The sequence below is a fragment of the Delphinus delphis genome, chromosome 5, assembly GCF_949987515.2.
Source record: "Delphinus delphis chromosome 5, mDelDel1.2, whole genome shotgun sequence".
NCBI lineage: Eukaryota > Metazoa > Chordata > Mammalia > Artiodactyla > Delphinidae > Delphinus > Delphinus delphis.
The window spans coordinates 13386557-13406671 of NC_082687.1; positions in this window are offsets into that span (position 1 = coordinate 13386557).

The window sequence follows — 20115 nt, forward strand, 5'->3', positions numbered from 1 at the left end:
AAATTCACTACCAGTTGATTAGAAAGTGGTACTATCGGGTGTGAATGCTGCTTGTTTCACAGGCAAAACGTGTCTGGCAAACAATACTGGGAACTGAGCCAAGAAATGTCATTTCTCTCACTTTATACTTCCATGATAAGCCTCCATCCCCAAATACTTTCCCCAGTTCCATCCTCTGACTAATCTACCCACTCCAAATATTTCCTGTTTACACTGTGAAAGAACGGTATTAAAAAAAACACCCCTTAGCAAAAGTACCCAACAAAGCTTTGCACATAGGGACATGTAATAAAGGTCATTTTGAAAATCTTTTAAAATGGATATTCTTTTATGAATGTCATATATCATGAAAAGAAATAACTCAAAGCTAAACCCAGCAACGGACTCTCCATTATAAAATTGCTCATAATTGAAAGGAACCAAGGAGCCGCCCCCGCTGCTGCCGCAGGGAGGTGGGGTGGGGGAGTGAGTGGAAGTTACTGCCATGCCACCGAGTCCTGACCGGAGGCTTTGGGGCCCAACTAGCTGTGTGGCTGACAGGGTCTTGGTGCTCTGGCTGGGTGTCAGGCCTGTGCCTCTAAGGTGGGAGAGCCAAGTTCAGGACATTGGTCCACCAGGGACCTCCCAGCTCCACGTAATATCAAATGGCGAAAGCTCTCCCAGAGATCTCTGTCTCAACGCTAAAACCCAGCTCTACTAAACGACTAGCAAGTTCCAGTGCTGGACACCCTATGCCAAACAACTAGTAAGACAGGAACACAACCCCACCCATTAGGAGAGAGGCTGCCAAAAATCATAATAAGTTCACAGACACACAGAACACACCACTGGATGCGGTCCTGCCCACCAGAAAGACAAGACTCAACCTCATCCTCCAGAATGCAGGCACCAGTCCCCTCCAACGGAAAGCCTACACAAGCCACTGAAGCAACCTTAGCCACTGGGGGCAGACACCAAAAACAACAGGAACTATGAACCTGCAGCCTGCGAAATGGAGACCCCAAACACAGGAATATAAGGAAAATGAGAAGACAGGGAAACATACAACAGATGAAGGAGCAAGGTAAAACCCACCAAACCAAACAAATGAAGAGGAAATAGGCAGTCTACCCGAAAAAGAATTCAGAGTAATGATAGTGAAGATGATCCAAAATCTTGGAAATAGAATGGAGAAAATACAAGAAACATTTAACAAGGACCTAGAAGAACTAAAGAGCAAACAATGATAAACAACAAAATACATGAAATTAAAAATTCTCTAAAAGGAATCAATAGCAGAATAACTGAGATAAAAGAACACATAAGTGACCTGGAAGATAAAATAGTGGAAATAACTACTGCAGAGCAGAATAAAGAAAAAAGAATGAAAAGACTTGAGGACAGTCGCAGAGACCTCTGGGACAACATTAAACACACCAACATTCGAATTATAGGGGTCCCAGACAAAGAAGAGAAAAAGAAAGGGACTGAGAAAATATTTGAAGAGATTATAATTGAAAACTTCCCTAATATGGGAAAGGAAATAGTCAATCAAGCTCAGGAAGCACAGAGAGTCCCATACAGGATAAATCCAAGCAGAAATACGCCAAGACACATATTAATCAAACTATCAAAAATTAAATACAAAGAAAAAATATTAAAAGCAGCAAGGGAAAAACAACAAATAACATACAAGGGAATTTCCATAAGGTTAACAGCTGATCTTTTAGCAGAAACTCTGCAAGCCAGAAGGGAGTGGCAGAACATATTAAAAGTGATCAAAGGGAAAAACCTACAACCAGGATTACTCTAGCCAGCAAGGGTCTCATTCACATTTGACGGAGAAATTAAAACCTTTACAGACAAACAAAAGTTAACAGAATTCAGCACCACAGAATCAGCTTTACAACAAATTCTAAAGGAACTTCTCTAAGCAGGAAACACAAGAGAAGGAAAAGACTTACAAAAACAAACCCAAAACAATTAAGAAAATGGTAATAGGAACATACATGTCGATAATTACCTTAAATATAAGTGGACTAAATACTCCAACAAAAAGACATAGACTGGCTGAATGGATGCAAAAACAAGGCCCGTATATATGCAGTCTACAAGAGACCCACTTCAGACCTAGGGACACATACAGACTGAAAGTGAGGGGATGGAGAAAGATATTCCATGCAAATGGAAATCAAAAGAAAGCTGGAGTAGCAATTCTCATTTCAGACAAAATACTTTAAAATAAAGACTACTACAAGACACAAAGAAGGATACTACATAGTGATCAAGGGATCAATCCAAGAAGAAGATATAACAATTGTAAATATTTATGCACCCAACACAGGAGAACCTCAATGCATAAGGCACATGCTAACAGCCAGAAAAGGGGAAATTGACAGTAACACAATAACAGTAGGGGACTTTAACACCCCACTTTCACCAATGGACAGATCACCCAAAATGAAAATAAATAAGGAAACACAAGCTTTAAATGAAACATTAAAAAAGATGAACTTAATTGATATCTATAGGACATTCCATCCAAAAACAACAAAATACACTTTCTTCTCAAGTGCTCATGGAACCTTCTCCAGGATAGATAATACCTTGGGTCACAAATCAAGCCTCAGTAAATTTAAGAAAATTGAAATTGTATCAGGTATCTTTTCTGACTACAATGCTATGAGACTAGATATCAATTACAGGAAGAAAATCCGTAAGAAATACAAACATGTGGAGGCTAAACAATACAGTACTAAATAACCAAGAGATCACAGAAGAAATCAAAGACAACATCAAAAATACCTAGAAACAAAAGACAATGAAAACACAATGACCCAAAACCTATGGGATGCAGCAAAAACAGTTCTAAGAGGGAAGTTTATAGCAATACAATCTTACCTCAAAAAACAAGAAACAAATCAAATTAAACAACTTAACCTTATAACTAAAGCAATTAGAGAAAGAAGAACAAAAAAACCCCAAAGTTAGAAGAAGGAAAAAATCATAAAGATCAGATCAGACATAAATGAAAAAGAAATGAAGAAAACAATAGAAAATATCAAGAAAACTAAAAGCTGGTTCTTTGAGAAGATAAACAAAATTGATAAACCATTTGCCAGAATCATCAAGAAAAAAAAAGGGAGAAGACTCAAATCGATAGAATTAGAAATAAAAAAGGAGAAGTAACAACTGACACTGCAGAAATACAAAAGATCATGAGAGATTACTACAAGCAACTACAGGCCAATAAAATGGACAAACTGGAAGAAATGAACAAATTCTTAGAAAAGCACAACCTTCCAGGACTGAACCTGGAAGAAACAGAAAATATAAACAGACCAATCACAAGCACTGAAATTGAAACTGTGATTAAAAATCTTCCAACAGACAAAAGCCCAGGAGCAGATGGCTTCACAGGTGAATTCTATCAAACATTTAGAGAAGAGCTAACACCTATCCTTCTCAAACTCTTCCAAAATATAGCAGAGGAAGGAACACTCCCAAACTCATTCTACACGGCCACCATCATCCTGATACCAAAACCAGACAAAGATGTCACAAAGAAAGAAAACTACAGGCCAATATCACTGATGAACATAGATGCAAAAATCCTCAACAAAATACTAGCCAACAGAATCCAACAGCACATTAAAAGGATTGTACACCATGATCAAGTAGGATTTACCCCAGGAATGCAAGGATTCTTCAATATACGCAAATCAATCGATGTGATAAACCACATTAGCAAATTGAAGGAGAAAAACCATATGATCATCTCAATAGATTCAGAAAAAGCTTTTGACAAAATTCAACACCCATTTATGAAAAAAACCCTTCAGAACGTAGGCATAGAGGGAACTTACCTCAACATAATAAAGGCCATATATGACAAAGCACAGCCAACATCATTCTCAATGGTGAAAAACTGAAAACATTTCCTCTAAGACCGTGAACGAGACAAGGTTTTCCACTCTCACCACTATTATTCAACATAGTTTTGGAAGTTCTAGCCACAGCAATCAGAGACAAAAAAGAAATAAAAGGAATCCAAGTCGGAAAAGAAGTAAAATTGTCACTGTTTGCAGATGACATGATACTATACATAGAGAATCCGAAAGATGCTACCAGAAAACTACTAGAGCTAATCAATGAATTTGGTAAAGTAGCAGGATACAAAATTAATGCACAGAAATATCTGGCATTCCTATATACTAATGATGAAAAGTCTGAAAGAGAAATTAAGGAAACACACACATTTACCACTGCAACAAAAATAATAAAATACCTAGGAATAAACCTACCTAAGGAGACAAAAGACCTGTATGCAGAAAGCTATAAGACATTGATGAAAGAAATTAGTAATACAGACATATGGAAAGATATACCATGTTCTTGGATTGGAAGAATCAACATTTGAAAATGACTATACTACCCAAAGCAATCTACGGATTCAATGCAATCTCTATCAAACTACCAATGGCAATTTATCACAGAACTAGAACAAAAATTTCACAATTTGTATGGAAACACAAAAGACCCTGAGGAGCCAAAGCAATCTTGCGAAAGAAAAACGGAGCTGGAGGAATCAGGCTCCCTGACTTCAGACTATACTACAAGGCTACAGTGATCAAGACAGTATGGTACTGGAACAAAAACAGAAATATAGATCAATGGAAGAGGATAGAAAGCCCAGAGAGAAACCCATGCATATATGGTCACCTTATCTTTGATAAAGGAGGCAAGAATATACAATGGAGAAAAGACAGCCTCTTCAATAAGTGGTGCTGGGAAAACTGGACAGCTACATGTAAAAGAATGAAATTAGAACACTCCCTAACACCATAAACAAAAATAAACTCAAAATGGATTAAAGACCTAAATATAAGGCCAGACACTATCAAACTCTTAGAGGAAAACATAGGCAGAACACACTAGGACATAAATCACAGCAAGATCCTTTTTGACCCACCCCCTAGAGAAATGGAAATAAGAACAAAAATAAACAAATAGGACCTAATGAAACTTCAAAGCTTTTGCACAGCAAAGGTAACCATAAACAAGATGAAAAGACAACCCTCAGAATGGGAGAAAATATTTGCAAATGAAGAAACTGACAAAGGATTCATCTCCAAAATTTACAAGCAGCTAATGAAGCCCAGTAGCAAAAAAAAACCAAACAACCCAATCTAAATATGGGCAGAAGACCTAAATAGACATTTTTCTGGAGAAGATATACAGATTGCCAACAAACACATGAAAGGATGGTCAACATCACTAATCATTAGAGAAATGCAAATTAAAACTACAATGAGGTATCACCTCACACCAGTCAGAATGGCCATCATCAAAAAATCTAGAAACAATAAATGCTGGAGAGGGTGTGGAGAAAAGGGAGCCCTCTTGTGCTGTTGGTGGGAATGTAAATTGTTACAGCCACTATGGAGAACAGTATGGAGGTTCCTTAAAAAACTAAAAATAGAACTACCATATGACCCGGCACTCCCACTATGGGGCATATACCCTGAGAAAACCATAATTCAAAGAGTCATGTACCACGACGTTCATTGCAGCTCTGTTTACGATAGGCAGGACATGGAAGCAACTTAAGTGTCCATCCACAGATGAATGGATAAAGAAGATGTGGCACATATATACAATGGAATATTACTCAGCCATAAAAAGAAACGAAATTGAGTTATTTGTAGTGAGGTGGAGGGACCTAGAGTCTTTCATACAGAGTGAAGTAAGTCAGAAAGAGAAAAACAAATACCATATGCTAACACATATATATGGAATCCAAAAAAACAGGAGAGAAAATGGTTCTCATGAACCTAGGGGCAGGAGAGGAATAAAGACGCAGACGTAGAGAATGGACTTGAGGACACGGGGATGGGGAAGGGTAAGCTGGGAAGAAGTGAGAGGGTGACATGGGCATATATACACTACCAAATGTAAAATAGCTAGCTAGTGGGAAGCAGCTGCATAGCACAGGGAGATCAGCTTGGGCTTTGTGCCACCTAGAGGGGTGGGATAGGGAGGGTGGGAGGGAGATGCAAGAGGGAGGAGATATGGGGATATATGTATACATATAGCTGATTCACTTTGTTATACAGCAGAAACTAGCACACCATTGTAAAGCAATTATACTCCAATAAATATGTCAAAAAAACAGAAAAAAAATAAAATTGCTACTGTTATATTGCTCTGGAACCCGAGTACAAGATTTAAACTGTTGCAGTTTTTACCTTAATTAGCACACAGTTTACTCAGTCCTGTGATGCCCTGAATCATTTTCAGCACTTCAGAAAAGTTGGTCCTGACTTGGCAGAAACTTTGACTTAGTTTGTGAAATTGATCCTTCCCCAACGTAGATTATTGAACTTTGTAGGAGACATTATTAGGCATGAGCAGTTTATTCTTGAAATATGATAAAAAATAAATATTTAGTCACACAGTAAGTGCCAATCATTTCCTTTATAAAAAAAAAAACAAAAAACAAACAAGAAAACTGCCTTCAACTAAGAAGTCCAGAAATACATTTATGTGACAGTACCTGCAAAAAGGTCAACTTAGAGTTAATTTTACTTTCTTCCCTTTGTGGGAGTTGTAGAAACCATCATATCTTTTTAAAAAAGTCTTCATAAATCAGGAGTTGTTTGGATGTCTCTTTAGAGGCATTGCATTGATGCGATTAAATTGTTTTTACTTTCTCTCTACCAAGGGAGAAATTTTCATCCTATAGTTTCAGCAAACATTTAGGAAGATACTCAGAAAAATTGTCTTGTTTCCCATCTCCAACATAACTCCAATTCAGCAAGATATTACCATCTCTGAGTCAAGCTGACCTTGGCAAACACAAATGCTGTTGTATCAGTGTCTACCACTCAAATCTAGCACTCTCTACCATCACATTTGACAGTTTCATGACTGTCCTGCCATTATCCTATTATAAGATCTCAAAGTCACTGTGACTGCCCCAATTATATTTTGCCTCCGTTACCTTTGTGGTTACCAGAGCTTGCTGGTTCTCTTTTTAGGCATCTCTTTGACTCAGAGCAGTTACTTTTACAAGCCTTTGTAATTCGCCAGTTGACTCTTATAATCTCTTGCCCCTCGGTTTCTCTCCCCTTTAATCACCCTAAATGCTACTTGCCTCATAGTAATACGTAAGAAAATTTCGTACAATTGTATTAAGTAATTAGCACCAACTAACTTTTGTTCTTATTTTCTGACACTCAACAGACCTGAGGCCACGGCTTGGCAGGTGAGGACTGAGCACTCCTCTCCCAGCCCAGGCTGTTGGCCCTAGAGAAGGAGCCATAAGAAGAAGATTGTTTCTGGGGTCACAGCAGAGATGGTTCACTCAATAACACAGATCAGTGACAGTTCTGGGCCAGGAGGGAGTCCGGCCAGGAGCCTGCTCAAAGAAATGAGGGGACAAATGCGAGTAGAGCAAGGTCTCAAAACTTGAGCTCAGGCTTTGGCAAAATCAAAGAGTAGGATGAAACAAGGGGTGAACCAAAAGCAGGAAAAGATGGGAAGAAATTTAAAAGAATAGCCAGCCTATCCATGTAAATACCCTGCACTTTATAGCAACTCTAAACCTTGTCTCACTACTACCCACTCACCTGGAACACTCAGCCCAAAGAATTTTGTTTCTCCTCACTTTCTTTCTTTGTCCCTTTCCCTACTCTTTATTATGTTGATCTACCAACTTGTCTGCCTTTTTTTTTTTTAAAGTTTTCTGTTTGCTTTACTCATTCTCCTTACTGTACATAAACAAAACCCAAAATTCAGTTTTGCAAACAGTTTTGCTCTTCTGAGATGGAGAGGAAGAGAGAGGCTGGGAATCCTTGTTCCCCTCTAACACAACGGGAATTCTTGTCCCTGTTGTATTATAATAACATCTAGAATTGTTTTTTGTCTTTTTTCAAGTCCCATTTATTAATTTATTTCAACTGGGCTAAAGATTCTTTGAGAAAAAGGAACATATTTTACTCTTCTTACTTTTCTTTGTATTCTCTTGATGGCAGTTAATAACCGTTCAATGCTGGTTAATCAATATACATATAAGATATACTTGTGTTATGATTGTGTCAAAAGGTTTAGCAAAGTTTTATGATATGTGCTACTGAACACTTAACAGGAAAAACAGTTGGAATAGGTGAAAATCATGGGTTTATGTATGAAGCTGAAAAAGTCAAGTAGAAAAGGAAAAATACATGAAGGAATGATTTTTAAGAAGAATTTTATTTCAAGGAATTTTGTGTAATATATTATTGGCAAATTCCTACTGTGTTCTAGTTATCCTTCTAGGTGCTTCACATGTGATATCTCATTTCATTTAATCTTTACAACAATAATAACAGTATGAAGTAAGGACTCTTATTATCCCTAATTTGCTAATCAAAAATCAGAAGCACATAGCATTAGCTTGTTCAAGGTCACACAGGGAATAAGTTATGGAAACAGGATTCTAACACAGGCACTTTGACACTTAGCCCATGTTATAACTCCCCCACGCACTACCTCTTCAATGCAGGGGACCCTTGAGTGGAGAAAGTGTGACCAATGACTCCAATCGTCATATTTGTGATGATTTAATTGTATGTTTCTACTTGACTGGGCCACAGGGTGCCCAAATATTTGGTCAAATATTTTTCTGGCTGTTTCTGTGAGGGTATTTTTGGATGAGATTAGCATTTAAATAGACTGAGTAAAGCAGACTGCCCCACCTGTTATGGATGGGCCTAATAGAACAAAAAGGCTGCCCCTGCCCTTTTTGAGAAAGAGAGAGTTCCTCCTGTCTCAACTGGGACGTTGGCTCTTCCTGAGCCTCCAGCCTGCTGGCTTCTGGACTGGAACTACCCCATGAGTTCTCCTGGGTCTCCAGCTTGCTCACTCACCCTGCAGATCTTGGGACTTACTAGCCTCCATAATCATGTGAACCACTTCCTTATAATAAATACACACACACACATCCTATTAGTTTTGTTTCTCTGAAGAACCCTGATTAACACAAGCTGTATCTATGTGCTTCCATGAAGAAATGAGGTTCTTTTTTGAGATCCTTAGGTTTTCTCAAGAGGAAACTGTTTCATTATCATTCCCTTAAAATGTAAAGACATTATTTACATTACCTTATGATATAACTTACTGCTTGAGATGAAAGGTCTTAAATGTTCACAGGAACAATAACTTTGAACTTTAGTTTTCAAGCGGTCAACTTACATGTAATACTGAGCAGCTGAGCAATGGATATTCATATTTCAATTGAGTCACATAATGAACACTCTAGAAACCCAATTTTAGTACTGATCTGTTGTGACCTACGTCTACTAAAATGTAGAAATCATTTAGGATTTTTAGCTGTCAATGTATAGCACTCCATTTTAAAAGGAAAAGTGCTTTTTTCACTCACTATGTCCTTCCTCTAAAATAGTTAATCTATTTGTCTGTATTTTGACTTTGCTCTTTGTCCCAAATGGAAATATTGCACTCAGTTTTTTTCTTCTTGAGCAAGTCTCAACTATTCCCACTCACTTTGCAGTTTTTATTTCCAGGTTTGATTGCCACATGAGCTTTTGTAGTTAATTTTTCAAATTAGATATCTTTTACTTGGGAGTTGTGCATTCATGCAGATAATTGATCAAATTACAATCTCAGGTTGAAACAGCATCTCCAATTTCAACAACCTATGATTTAGTTCCTTTTGTAGTTATTTCAAGGTACTCAGTTCCTCCTACTGATAAGCAAGTTTTGACATGGAACTTGTTCTTTCACGGTGAGCGTTCTGAAGTCCAAATTAGATAAAAGACCAGTTATTTCCTTTACTTTATGGCGTATTAAAAATTGTTTGGAACATGAAGACTAGACAAATCCCAATCAAAACACTAAAAATAAAACTCTTAAAGAATATAAGATAACATACTTATGGTTTCCTAAAGTTTTTATTCCTTTAACACAATAATACTCATAAATTGGGAACCTCATTAGCTCTGTTTACTCTCATCTTTGTGTTTTTTTAAATGAAATCAAATTAAAGTTTTTTCTTAGATTTTGAAACATTTAGATTCTCTCCTCCCCTCCTAACAGGAGTTCAAAGCAAAGGGATTGCTTGACATTATAAAGTAGAGGTTAAAACAACTAGAATCAGTCATCAGAATTGTTTTAATTACTTTAATGTCTGAGAAGGTAGAAATAAAATCCTGTTTCTATGCTGCTAAACAGTAACATTCTACACAGTTGGTTGGGCCCACCCTGGATTGGTGAGTTTTCTTAATCTTATACTCATGTGTCTGAACTACTTTATAAAATTTTAAACATATATAACTATTTAATTGATAGCTGAAAATAGATGAGATCAGTCCGATAAAAATGTAATATTAAAATTTTAAAATCTACTTAACTGCTGATTTATCTGAATGATTCCCCAATTATTTGGGGGTAAGGATATCTTATTCAGCCTTGCTAATTATTGTGTACTACAGGGGAATCCAAATTACATCATTTTCCATTGTTACTAGTTGATTAATTTAGTATTTCATTCACTCCATACGGGAGTTATAGGAAATTTGTGTTCAGTATTAAGGATGCAATCTTCAGTGTGCTCTTATTTTCTTTCAGTAACATATTTTCATGATGTGATTCCTTTATAATTCATTCACAGTCTCTCTTATTTTCTCCCTCCAACCTCTTTCCTCCCACGGCCCCAAAAAGAAAAAGACACATCCTCAATTTGACCTTATCTTCAGAGCGTATCCTTTCAAAACTGCATTTTCCTTCCGGTGCGATTTGTTTACTTTATAACCTATGTAACTAAGTTGTTTTTCACTTGTAAGTCCCAAGGAATAGTTAAATAAAAACTTTATAGCAGGACTTCCCTGGTGGCGCAGTGGTTGAGAGTCCGCCTGCTGATGCAGGGGACACGGGTTCGTGCTCCGGTCCGGGAGGATCCCACATGCCGCGGAGCGGCTGGGCCCGTGAGCCATGGCCGCTGAGCCTGCGCGTCCGGAGCCTGTGCTCCACAACGGGAGAGGCCACAACAGTGAGAGGCCCGCATACCGCAAAAACAAAAATAAAAACAAACAAACAAACCAAAAAAGGCAAAAATGAATGAGATCCAGGACATGATTAGTTTTCAATAGGAGAAGGGATACATATTTTACTGTAACTGCATGACAGGGTGATAGGATGAGTGTGATGAGTGGACAGATTCAAGAGCCATTAAGAAACTAGAGGGCTTCCCTGGTCGCGCAGTGGTTGAGAGTCTGCCTGCCGATGCAGGGGACACGAGTTCGTGCCCCGGTCCGGGAAGATCCCACATGTTGCGGCGCGGCTGGGCCCGTGAGCCATGGCCGCTGAGCCTGCGCGTCCGGAGCCTGTGCTCCGCAACGGGAGAGGCCACAGCAGTGAGAGACCCGCGTACCGCAAAACAACAACAACAACAAAAAAACTTTATAGCAGCATTTAAAAGCACTTATGTACATGTATGTGTGTGTCAAGGACAAAGCTGTAATTTTCCTTCTAAGCTGTTTTGTGTGGTGTTCAGCATAAGTAAGAAAGTGGCTTAAATAATTACTGTAGTTCATTAGCTTAGAATTTGATGCCTCCTCCAGTCACTGAGGAATGGGTCCAGGATTGAAATGAAATGAGCCTTTTACTATGTGATTAATAGGAACAGAGTGATATGCTTGATAATAAAAAACATTTTTTTAAATGTGGGACTGGAGGCCTAGACACAAAGCTCAATTGGAGAGACAGTTTAGAAAAATATTAGGACCATTTAACTCTAATCTGGAGTTTTCAAACATCCCATAGGACTTTAATCTTAAATACTAGGCAGTTTAGCAGACCATCTGTAAGATAAGACACATTAGTAGCAGTATAACTTAAAGGTGACAGCACAGAAAAAAAACACTTCTTCACTCTGGTTATATCTTCTCTGACAAGATTAGGTGGGCTTTTGGGGGCTTAAGTTATCCTCTGCCTTGAACCACAAGTCAGATTGCAAACCACAGGATTATGAATACTTCTGAACTTTCCTCTTTATCTTAAAATTGATAATACCTAGGGGTTTCTATGGAAAGGAGATTTTATTTCTTTACATTACTAATGATTCATCTAAAATTTAACCCTGTTACAATCTGTGTAGAAAATATTCTGGTATATCTTCAGGAAGAAATGATTAATAAAAAATTTTTAACTACAGGTACTCTTCAGTGATGGCATATCTGAGGTATAATAGAACACTTTTTAAGCCAGGTAAATTCCCCCAAATCAGTGTCTTTAATATGATGTGTTTTGTTTTAATTTTCTTGCTCACATAAAGTCAAAATAGGGATTTCTGATAAGTGGACAACCTTACAGCTTTACTGCAAGTGGTAATTTGGTTCTGTCCTTCTTGTACCTTTGCCATCTTCCATATGTGACTTTCAGGGACACCCCAACAAATGGAAAGACACAGTGGGTTGTGTATGGGAGGTTTGCATGGCCTAGGCCTGGTAGTGGCACTTATCTCTTCTCCTCATTTTTCACTGGCAAATGTTCAGTCACATCGTTACATGTAACTCCAAGGGAGGCTGAGAAACAGTCTAGACATGTGATCAGAAAAAAAGACCAGAGACCAAGTTTGGTGCTATGGCTTGGTGTTCTGGAAGTACATCAGCTATTTGGTAAAGAAAAACTATTAACCACTTGCACAGTTAAGCTACCATTATCTCTTTTTTTTGTTTGTTTTTAACATCTTTATTGGAGTATAATTGCTTTACAATGGTGTGTTAGTTTCTGCTGTATAACAAAGCGAAGCCACCATTATCTTTAATTCTCTTTTCTTTACTTATTCTTGTTAATGTTCCCCTCTTTTGCAGCAATTAATTTTTGCTTTTTAGATACTGTGAGGGAGCCACAAACTAATTTCAAAGTAATGAAATGTACAAGGGCCGTGTATATGTGCACAGGCTTGTATATTTGAGTTTGTCAGAGCTTCAGAAAGAGACCTGTTTTGTAGCAATAAAAGTTTGAATGGGATTTAGGCTTCTGGATATGATGGAGTAACAGGGACCAAGTTTACTTTCCATCTTAACTAACAAATGGACAGTCTATATGAAACAATGCCTTTCAACACTGGATAACTGGCAGTGTAACACTGTCATCCCAATAGAAGAAAACAAACAAGGAGAACCCGATAACTGCCCCAGCCTGAGGTCTGGAGGCATTTTCCACACCATAGCACAGGGAGTGAAACCAAAGGAGAGCCCAGAGTTCTCAATGCACTGAAGAAACAGAGATCAGTGTTCTGGGAGGTCAAGGCAGTTAAATTTACAAGACAGGAGTCAGCTGCACAGAGAAAGAGAGAGCTCCAGAGATATGCAGAAGGCTCTCCTGACCTTTTGGCTGGCTACTGATCTGCACATGTGTGAGAAGAAACTACTTACTCATAGCTTGGGAAAGAACCATCAGAAATCAGCAAACCAAATAATTCCTGGGATTCAGACAGAGCTGAGAATAGTTTGTGTTCCCACCAGCCAGAGCAGAAAAATCTATTAATATACAGATAGGATAGAGTGATTGGAAAGATATTACCTTAGGAGTGAGAAAACTTGGAACTCAGACTAAAGGCTGCTCTGGACACATCCTAACAAAGCTTTCAAAGCAAGCTTGAAGGGATTAAACTAATTCCCAGTAATTTAACTGTGTCTCAGAACAAATTCCTATACTACATAAAAGAATACAACAAAATATAGCGCCCATCAGTGTAAAATTCTCAAAGTTCAGCATCCGATCAAAAATTTCTAGGCATGCAAAGAAGCAGGAAAATATGACCCATAACCAGGAGAAAATTCAATCAACAGAAACAGACCCAGAAATGACAGAGATGATGGAATTAGGAGATAAGAACATCAGAACATATTTTCTATATGTTCAAGGAGGTAAAAGAAAACATGATGCAGAGAGAAATGGAAAAGATTTTTAAAGATCCACATGAACTTTCTAGAGATTACATATATAATATCTGAATAGAAGTTATACTAGGTGTGATTAAAAGCAGATTAGACACCACAGAAAAGATTTGTGAACTTGAACACACAGCAATAGAAAGTATCCAAAATGACAAACATGGAGGAAAAGAAGATCAGAAAATAATGAACAGAGAGAGCATCATGACAGAAAGGACAGTATCAGGTGTTCTGACATACACGTATTTGTGTCTCAGAATGGTAAGAGAAGCACATAAAACTGTAAAAGCAATGGCTGAGAAATTTCCAAAATTAATTAAAAATATAAACCCATGGATCAAAGATCATCAACAAAACCCAAGCAAAATAAACATGAAGAAAACCAAAGCACATCATAAATGCATTGCTGACAAGTCCTGATGAAGACAAAGATCTTAAAGGCAGCCTGAGAGAGAGAAAAAAAGAAAATATAGGGGAACAAAAATAAAGACAACAGGAACTTGTTGTCAGAAACTATGCAAACCAGAAGACATGGAACAATATCTTTACAGTACTGAAAGGGAAAAAAACAAAACAAAACCCTGCCAACCTGGAATTGACATTCAGTGAAAATCTCTTTAAAATTGAAGGTGAAATACAGGCAAATAAAAACTGAAAATTCATCAGCAGCAGACCTACACTACAAAAAAAAAGTAACAGGAAAAACAAAAATAAAATGAGACCAGATGGAAATTTGGATTCACACAAAAAGTAAAGATGCCCAGACATGGGTAAAAGATGGAATATAAAAGGTATTTTTCTTTTATTTTAAATCCCTTTAAAAGACTATTGACTGTTTAAAGCAAAAATAACAATAGTGCATTGCAGAGTGTATAATATATGTAGAAGTCAGGTATACGACAAAAAAAGCACAAAGAAAGATGGGAAATGGAAGAATACTGTTTTTAAGTTTCTTACGTGTGAAGTGGTATAATAGTATTTGAATGAACACCATGATAAGTTTAAAAACATATTGTAGGGCTTCCCTGGTGGCGCAGCGGTTGGGAGTCTGCCTGCCGATGCAGGGGACGCGGGTTCGTGCCCCGGTCCGGGAAGATCCCACATGCCGCGGAGCGGCTGGGCCCGTGAGCCATGGTCGCTGAGCCTGCGCGTCCGGAGCCTGTGCTCCGCAACGGGAGAGGCCACAACAGTGAGAGGCCCGCGTACCGCAAAAAACAAACAAACAAACAAACAAACAAGAAAAACATATTGTAGATCCTTTGAGAAACCGTGAGAAAATAAAACAAAAAGCTTAGGCTAATAAACCGATAGTGGAGACAAAATGGAATACTAAAAATAATTAATCCAAAAGAATTCAGGAAAGCGGCAGGGGACAGGGTGGGGTGAAAGAGCTGGAAACAAATGGGACAAATAGAAAACAAATAGTAAAGTAGGAGATCTAAATCCAACTCAGCAATCCTACCTCTTGGTATCCACCCAAATGAACAGAAACCTATGTCCACACAAAAATTTGTAAGCACCTTTTTATAAGTTTATAAAAGCTAAACAACTCAAATACCCATTAACTGGTGAATGAATGAATAGAATATGGTATATCCATATGATGAAATACAGCACTAAAAAGGAAAAAACTACTTAAACATGCAAAGACAGGGATGAATCTCAACACATTATGCTCAGGGAAAGAAGCCATCCACGAAAAAACTACACACTGTGTGATTCCATTTATATGAAGTTCTAGAAAAGGCAAAAATACAGCAACAGAGAGCAGATCAGTGGTTGCCAGAAGCTGGAGTGTCAGGAAGAAGATTCACTACAAAGGGGCAGTGGAGGAACCTTTAGGGGGTGATGGAATTGTTCTGTATCTTGAACGTGACGGTGGTTTCACAACTGTGTATATTTGTCAAGACTTCTCGAATTGTACTTTTAAAGCTACCCCTCAATAAACCTGGCATTAAAGTGAATTAATGATTTGACAATCACATTTTAAAAATAGTAAGTTGACATTATAAGTGAGCTAGTGAACGCCCTTGAAATAAGACCCCACTGTGGAGAGAAGGGTAACTCATTGGAAGAATGTGAGTGGAAAAGATTAGCAGAATAACCCATGTTCCAGGAATCCCGGGACTGAGTATATTAATAGAGGCCCTAATCCCTTCTCTATAGAAATCTGCTAAAATGTCCCTGAGAGCTTTGGCAACTCTCTTATCTTAACAGAAAGAGTGACTTCATAACAGCTACTATGCTGACTGATTTCATGTCAGAAGCATCAGGTAATACGGCACGTTGGAATACCCTCGTATTTTCTACCTAGCTCCAAAGAGCAAACAAACAAGCCTCATTTGACTAATCGAGGCCAGCTGGTTTTGGTCTTAAGCAGGCACTGGATTAGGACAGATGACAAATGCTTTTGAGATAGATGTGTATAAACCATTTTAGAGCCTGAGGCAGGGCATATCGTACTACAAGTGGAACAGCAGAAGGCATAGCTGGGGAAAGAAAGCAAACTTTAATCTAAGGAGCAATGTGTCGTTAATGCCGAATGTCAAGTTAGAAGGGAGAGCCAAAGATGCACCTGTCTGCTTCTAAGGCTCATTAAAGGGTTTAGAGGTTGGATAGTTTTAAAATCTCTCTAAGCAGGTAAATGCAATTGAGTTTTCATTCTGTTTACCATATAATCTCTCATTAACTACTTAATTCTTATTAATTTTTGACATATTAAAATTTTTTAAATAAAAATAATACACGGACAAGATTTTTTAAAAAGCCTTGAACATGCCCAGAAATGTATTTTAGAAAATGAAAGCATCTCTTCCCATTACCCATGTCTATTCCCTTCTAGAAACATAAGTAATGTTAAAGTGTCCCGATTTTGTATAAATGTGATCTTTACGCTGTGGCACTTAAGATTTAGAGATTTCTTATTTCTCATGCTATACATATTTACATCATCAAGCGTCACTCTGATTTTCCTTAAGAACCTTTGCTCTCCTGTTTACCTTGACCCCCTCTGCATCTCAGTTAACAGCATCCTCACTCATATGCTTAAGGCAAAAATCTTGGGATCCTTCTTGATTCCTCTTTATCTTAAAAATGACACTCCATATTTAAGCCACAAGCAAATACCTTCAGATCCACTCCTAAATTATTGTAGCATTCTACAACTTCCTACTGTATCTACCATTACCACACCTAGATTCAAGCCACCATCTTCTCCTAACTGGTTTCCCTGATTCTACTTTTACCTTTTAAAGTTTGGGTAACTTGTGGAATTATGTCCTACCCGTATTAGAAACCTTCCAATGACTTTCTGGATACTGGAATGAAAGCCAGACTTCTTTGTGGGCTACAGAGCCTGTCATCTTGTCTTTGGCTACTTCCCTGATCTGACATCAGACTTCTCTCCTTCTAGCTCATCGCACTCCAGTAAAACCTGCCTCCTTGCTGCTCTGAAAACAAATTCAATGCATTTCCGTCTCAAGATCTTTTTTGTTCGTTTTTCGCTTTTTATTCTACCTGAAATTCTCTTCCTTAGATATCTGTGTGGCTCACTCTTCTGTATCACTCAGCAGTCTACTTAAATGTCACCCCCTCCAAAAGCTCTTACCCCACCCCATCATGTCATTACTCACTTATCCTTACCTGCTTTATCAATCTCTACGGCATTTATCACCACTTGAAATACTGTATGTACCTGTTTTATTGCCCATCAGATACACTAAAACGTTAACTCCATGAGGAAACAGTTTACTTTTAACAGTAGTTACATCTCTACCTGGAACAGTGTCTGTCATAGAACAGACACTCAATAAATGTTTTTTGAATGAATTAATGAACCTTCAGCATTTTAGCTATCTAGATTGTTTAATGAAATGCTTCCTACTTCATTAAAATATAATCATTACTGTGATCACCAAGCACAGATCAGTTAGAAGTATCTGTTGTTTTTCTCTATCTGAGATGCAAAAAAAGAGCTAACCAAAAATAACTGAACTAAGCCCATTGCTGGTTTTTAATATATTATCAATAATCAAACACACTAGACTGGTGATTAATTATGTCTTAGGATCTTTGCCTCAAGGTAAAGAAAAAAAATTTAAAAATAGTGTTAATGTTTATGTATTTCAGAGGCTAGTTATTTGATCTATTCTTTTTAGACACACAATCTCATTCCTCAAGAAATCTTGACAGATGTCTCCCAGCGAAGGTTGGATTCATCAGCATTAATCACACGTTCATTTGCTCCAGACACTATACTGGCTTTCATGAGTCTTCAGGGCTGCAGTGTTCTATATTAAGCTGGATCACTCTGATCCAGCTGGTTCTGGAATACTGCCAAAGCTAGGGACATCTTCAAAGGCCTTTTTAAAATTGCAGGGTAGAACTGTATTCTCTGAGAGTTTGTGTTCTTCATGACTGAGATGATGAGCTTTCTTAACTTTGGACAACATTGTTAATAGATGGTTTCTATCTATTTACATCTACAAGAATACACAACACAACTAAAAGGAAAATTTGAATCACTCTTTACATCCCCCAGCTTAAACAAATGAGATCCAAACCACACTCACTTTGCTCCCCCAGCATATGTAACAATTTAATCCATTTCTCTGGTCCCATCGTACATCTGGCAAGAGAGCATCTAGTAATTAAGTAAAACAGCCAATTAAAGGGGAAAATTTTACTCTGTTCGTGGTTTCCAGTGAAATACAGATGATGGTAAAATAAATTTAGGATGTTAGTCTGAAATATTGCTAAGGCTGCCTTAATGAAAAGATGTCTTGATTTGAAGGTTGCTTGTAGGTTTCACACACTTAAGTGGTCCTCATTTAATCAGGAAAATAATCAAGTCTCAAATAGGCTAGTAATTTAATCTGGTAGTCAGGTATTGACATAAATCCATAATATTTGAAACCCTTAGAGAGGAAGGGACTAGAACAGAAAGAATGGACTTACCAAAAACTGGATTATAAACTTACCTTGAGTTTAAAATATAATGAAATCTGTCTAAAGTGGCGATTGTGATGGTACTGATGGGAAACAAGGTGACATGGTTGAAAATCCATGGGGATTACCCATAATCGCCTTAAAAGTCAATAAAAAAATACCAGACTGCTTTCCAGACATAGTTGTTATATTTGTGGAATTGTCAATTGATCCATGTAATAATAGGCCTTATTAAAGCTAAGTTCTATTGTACTTCTTTAGTCCTCTCATTTGTAGTGAGGTCAGCTTGGAGGTCTCCTTTAATCATCTTTCTCCTGGTAGTGACCTATGTAGACTGTTCTTTAAACGGGAAAATGTTCTAGGGTTTTGATGAAACTGTAACAAAATTAAGGGCTTCTCCCTGAGCTAAGCATGCAATAGGCATTCAATAAATTCGATTTTCTTTCATTTTTATGCCGTGTTGTCTAATTTCTGAAATGATGCTTGTATTCAGGTTTGGATTCTATATTGTATTGTCTTATATTTGCTAGACAGGGCCATGAAATAAATAGAACATGTAGAAAAGCTTTTATCCTTGAGTATCTGTTACTGCATATATAGCTTTCATTAAGAACTTGTTTATAACTTTCAAAGGAAATAAAAGGAAAAATTACTCAGTGAGTAGTGAGTGGTAGAGTTTAAGAGATTCTCGGCAATGTTATTTTGAAGAATAAAAATAATTCCAAACCAAAAATAAAAAGTAATTCCATACAGAAAAGCACTCACGTTTGGCCAAATAAATAGCTACTTTCCACCATATAATACGTTACCTCTCTTTCAACAAGGTTATACTGTTCTTCGTATCTCAAGGGATCTCACAGTTTATAGAGATCAAGTAGTGGGGATGACTTGGAATTCTTGGGCAGGCCTCAAAAAAAGGAATCAGTATGAAAGGTAAAGAAAAGTTCGGTTGAGTCTATTCATGACTGTATTTATTGTTGTTTATTTAGGTACCTATGGGCAAATATGAAAATGCTTCTTCTTCCGTGTGAGTAAAAGTAATTACACTATAAACTAATTTTATAAACCAATCACCATTGTTATAATGTGGTATATTACTGTTAAAAGATACACAACACTTTCCGTTGTTCCTAACCGCCTTCTTGGTTCTCCCTATAACCTCATTCACTATTATTAATTCCTTCCCTATTTTTCTTCGTACTCTTAGGAAAAAACAAACAGCAACAAA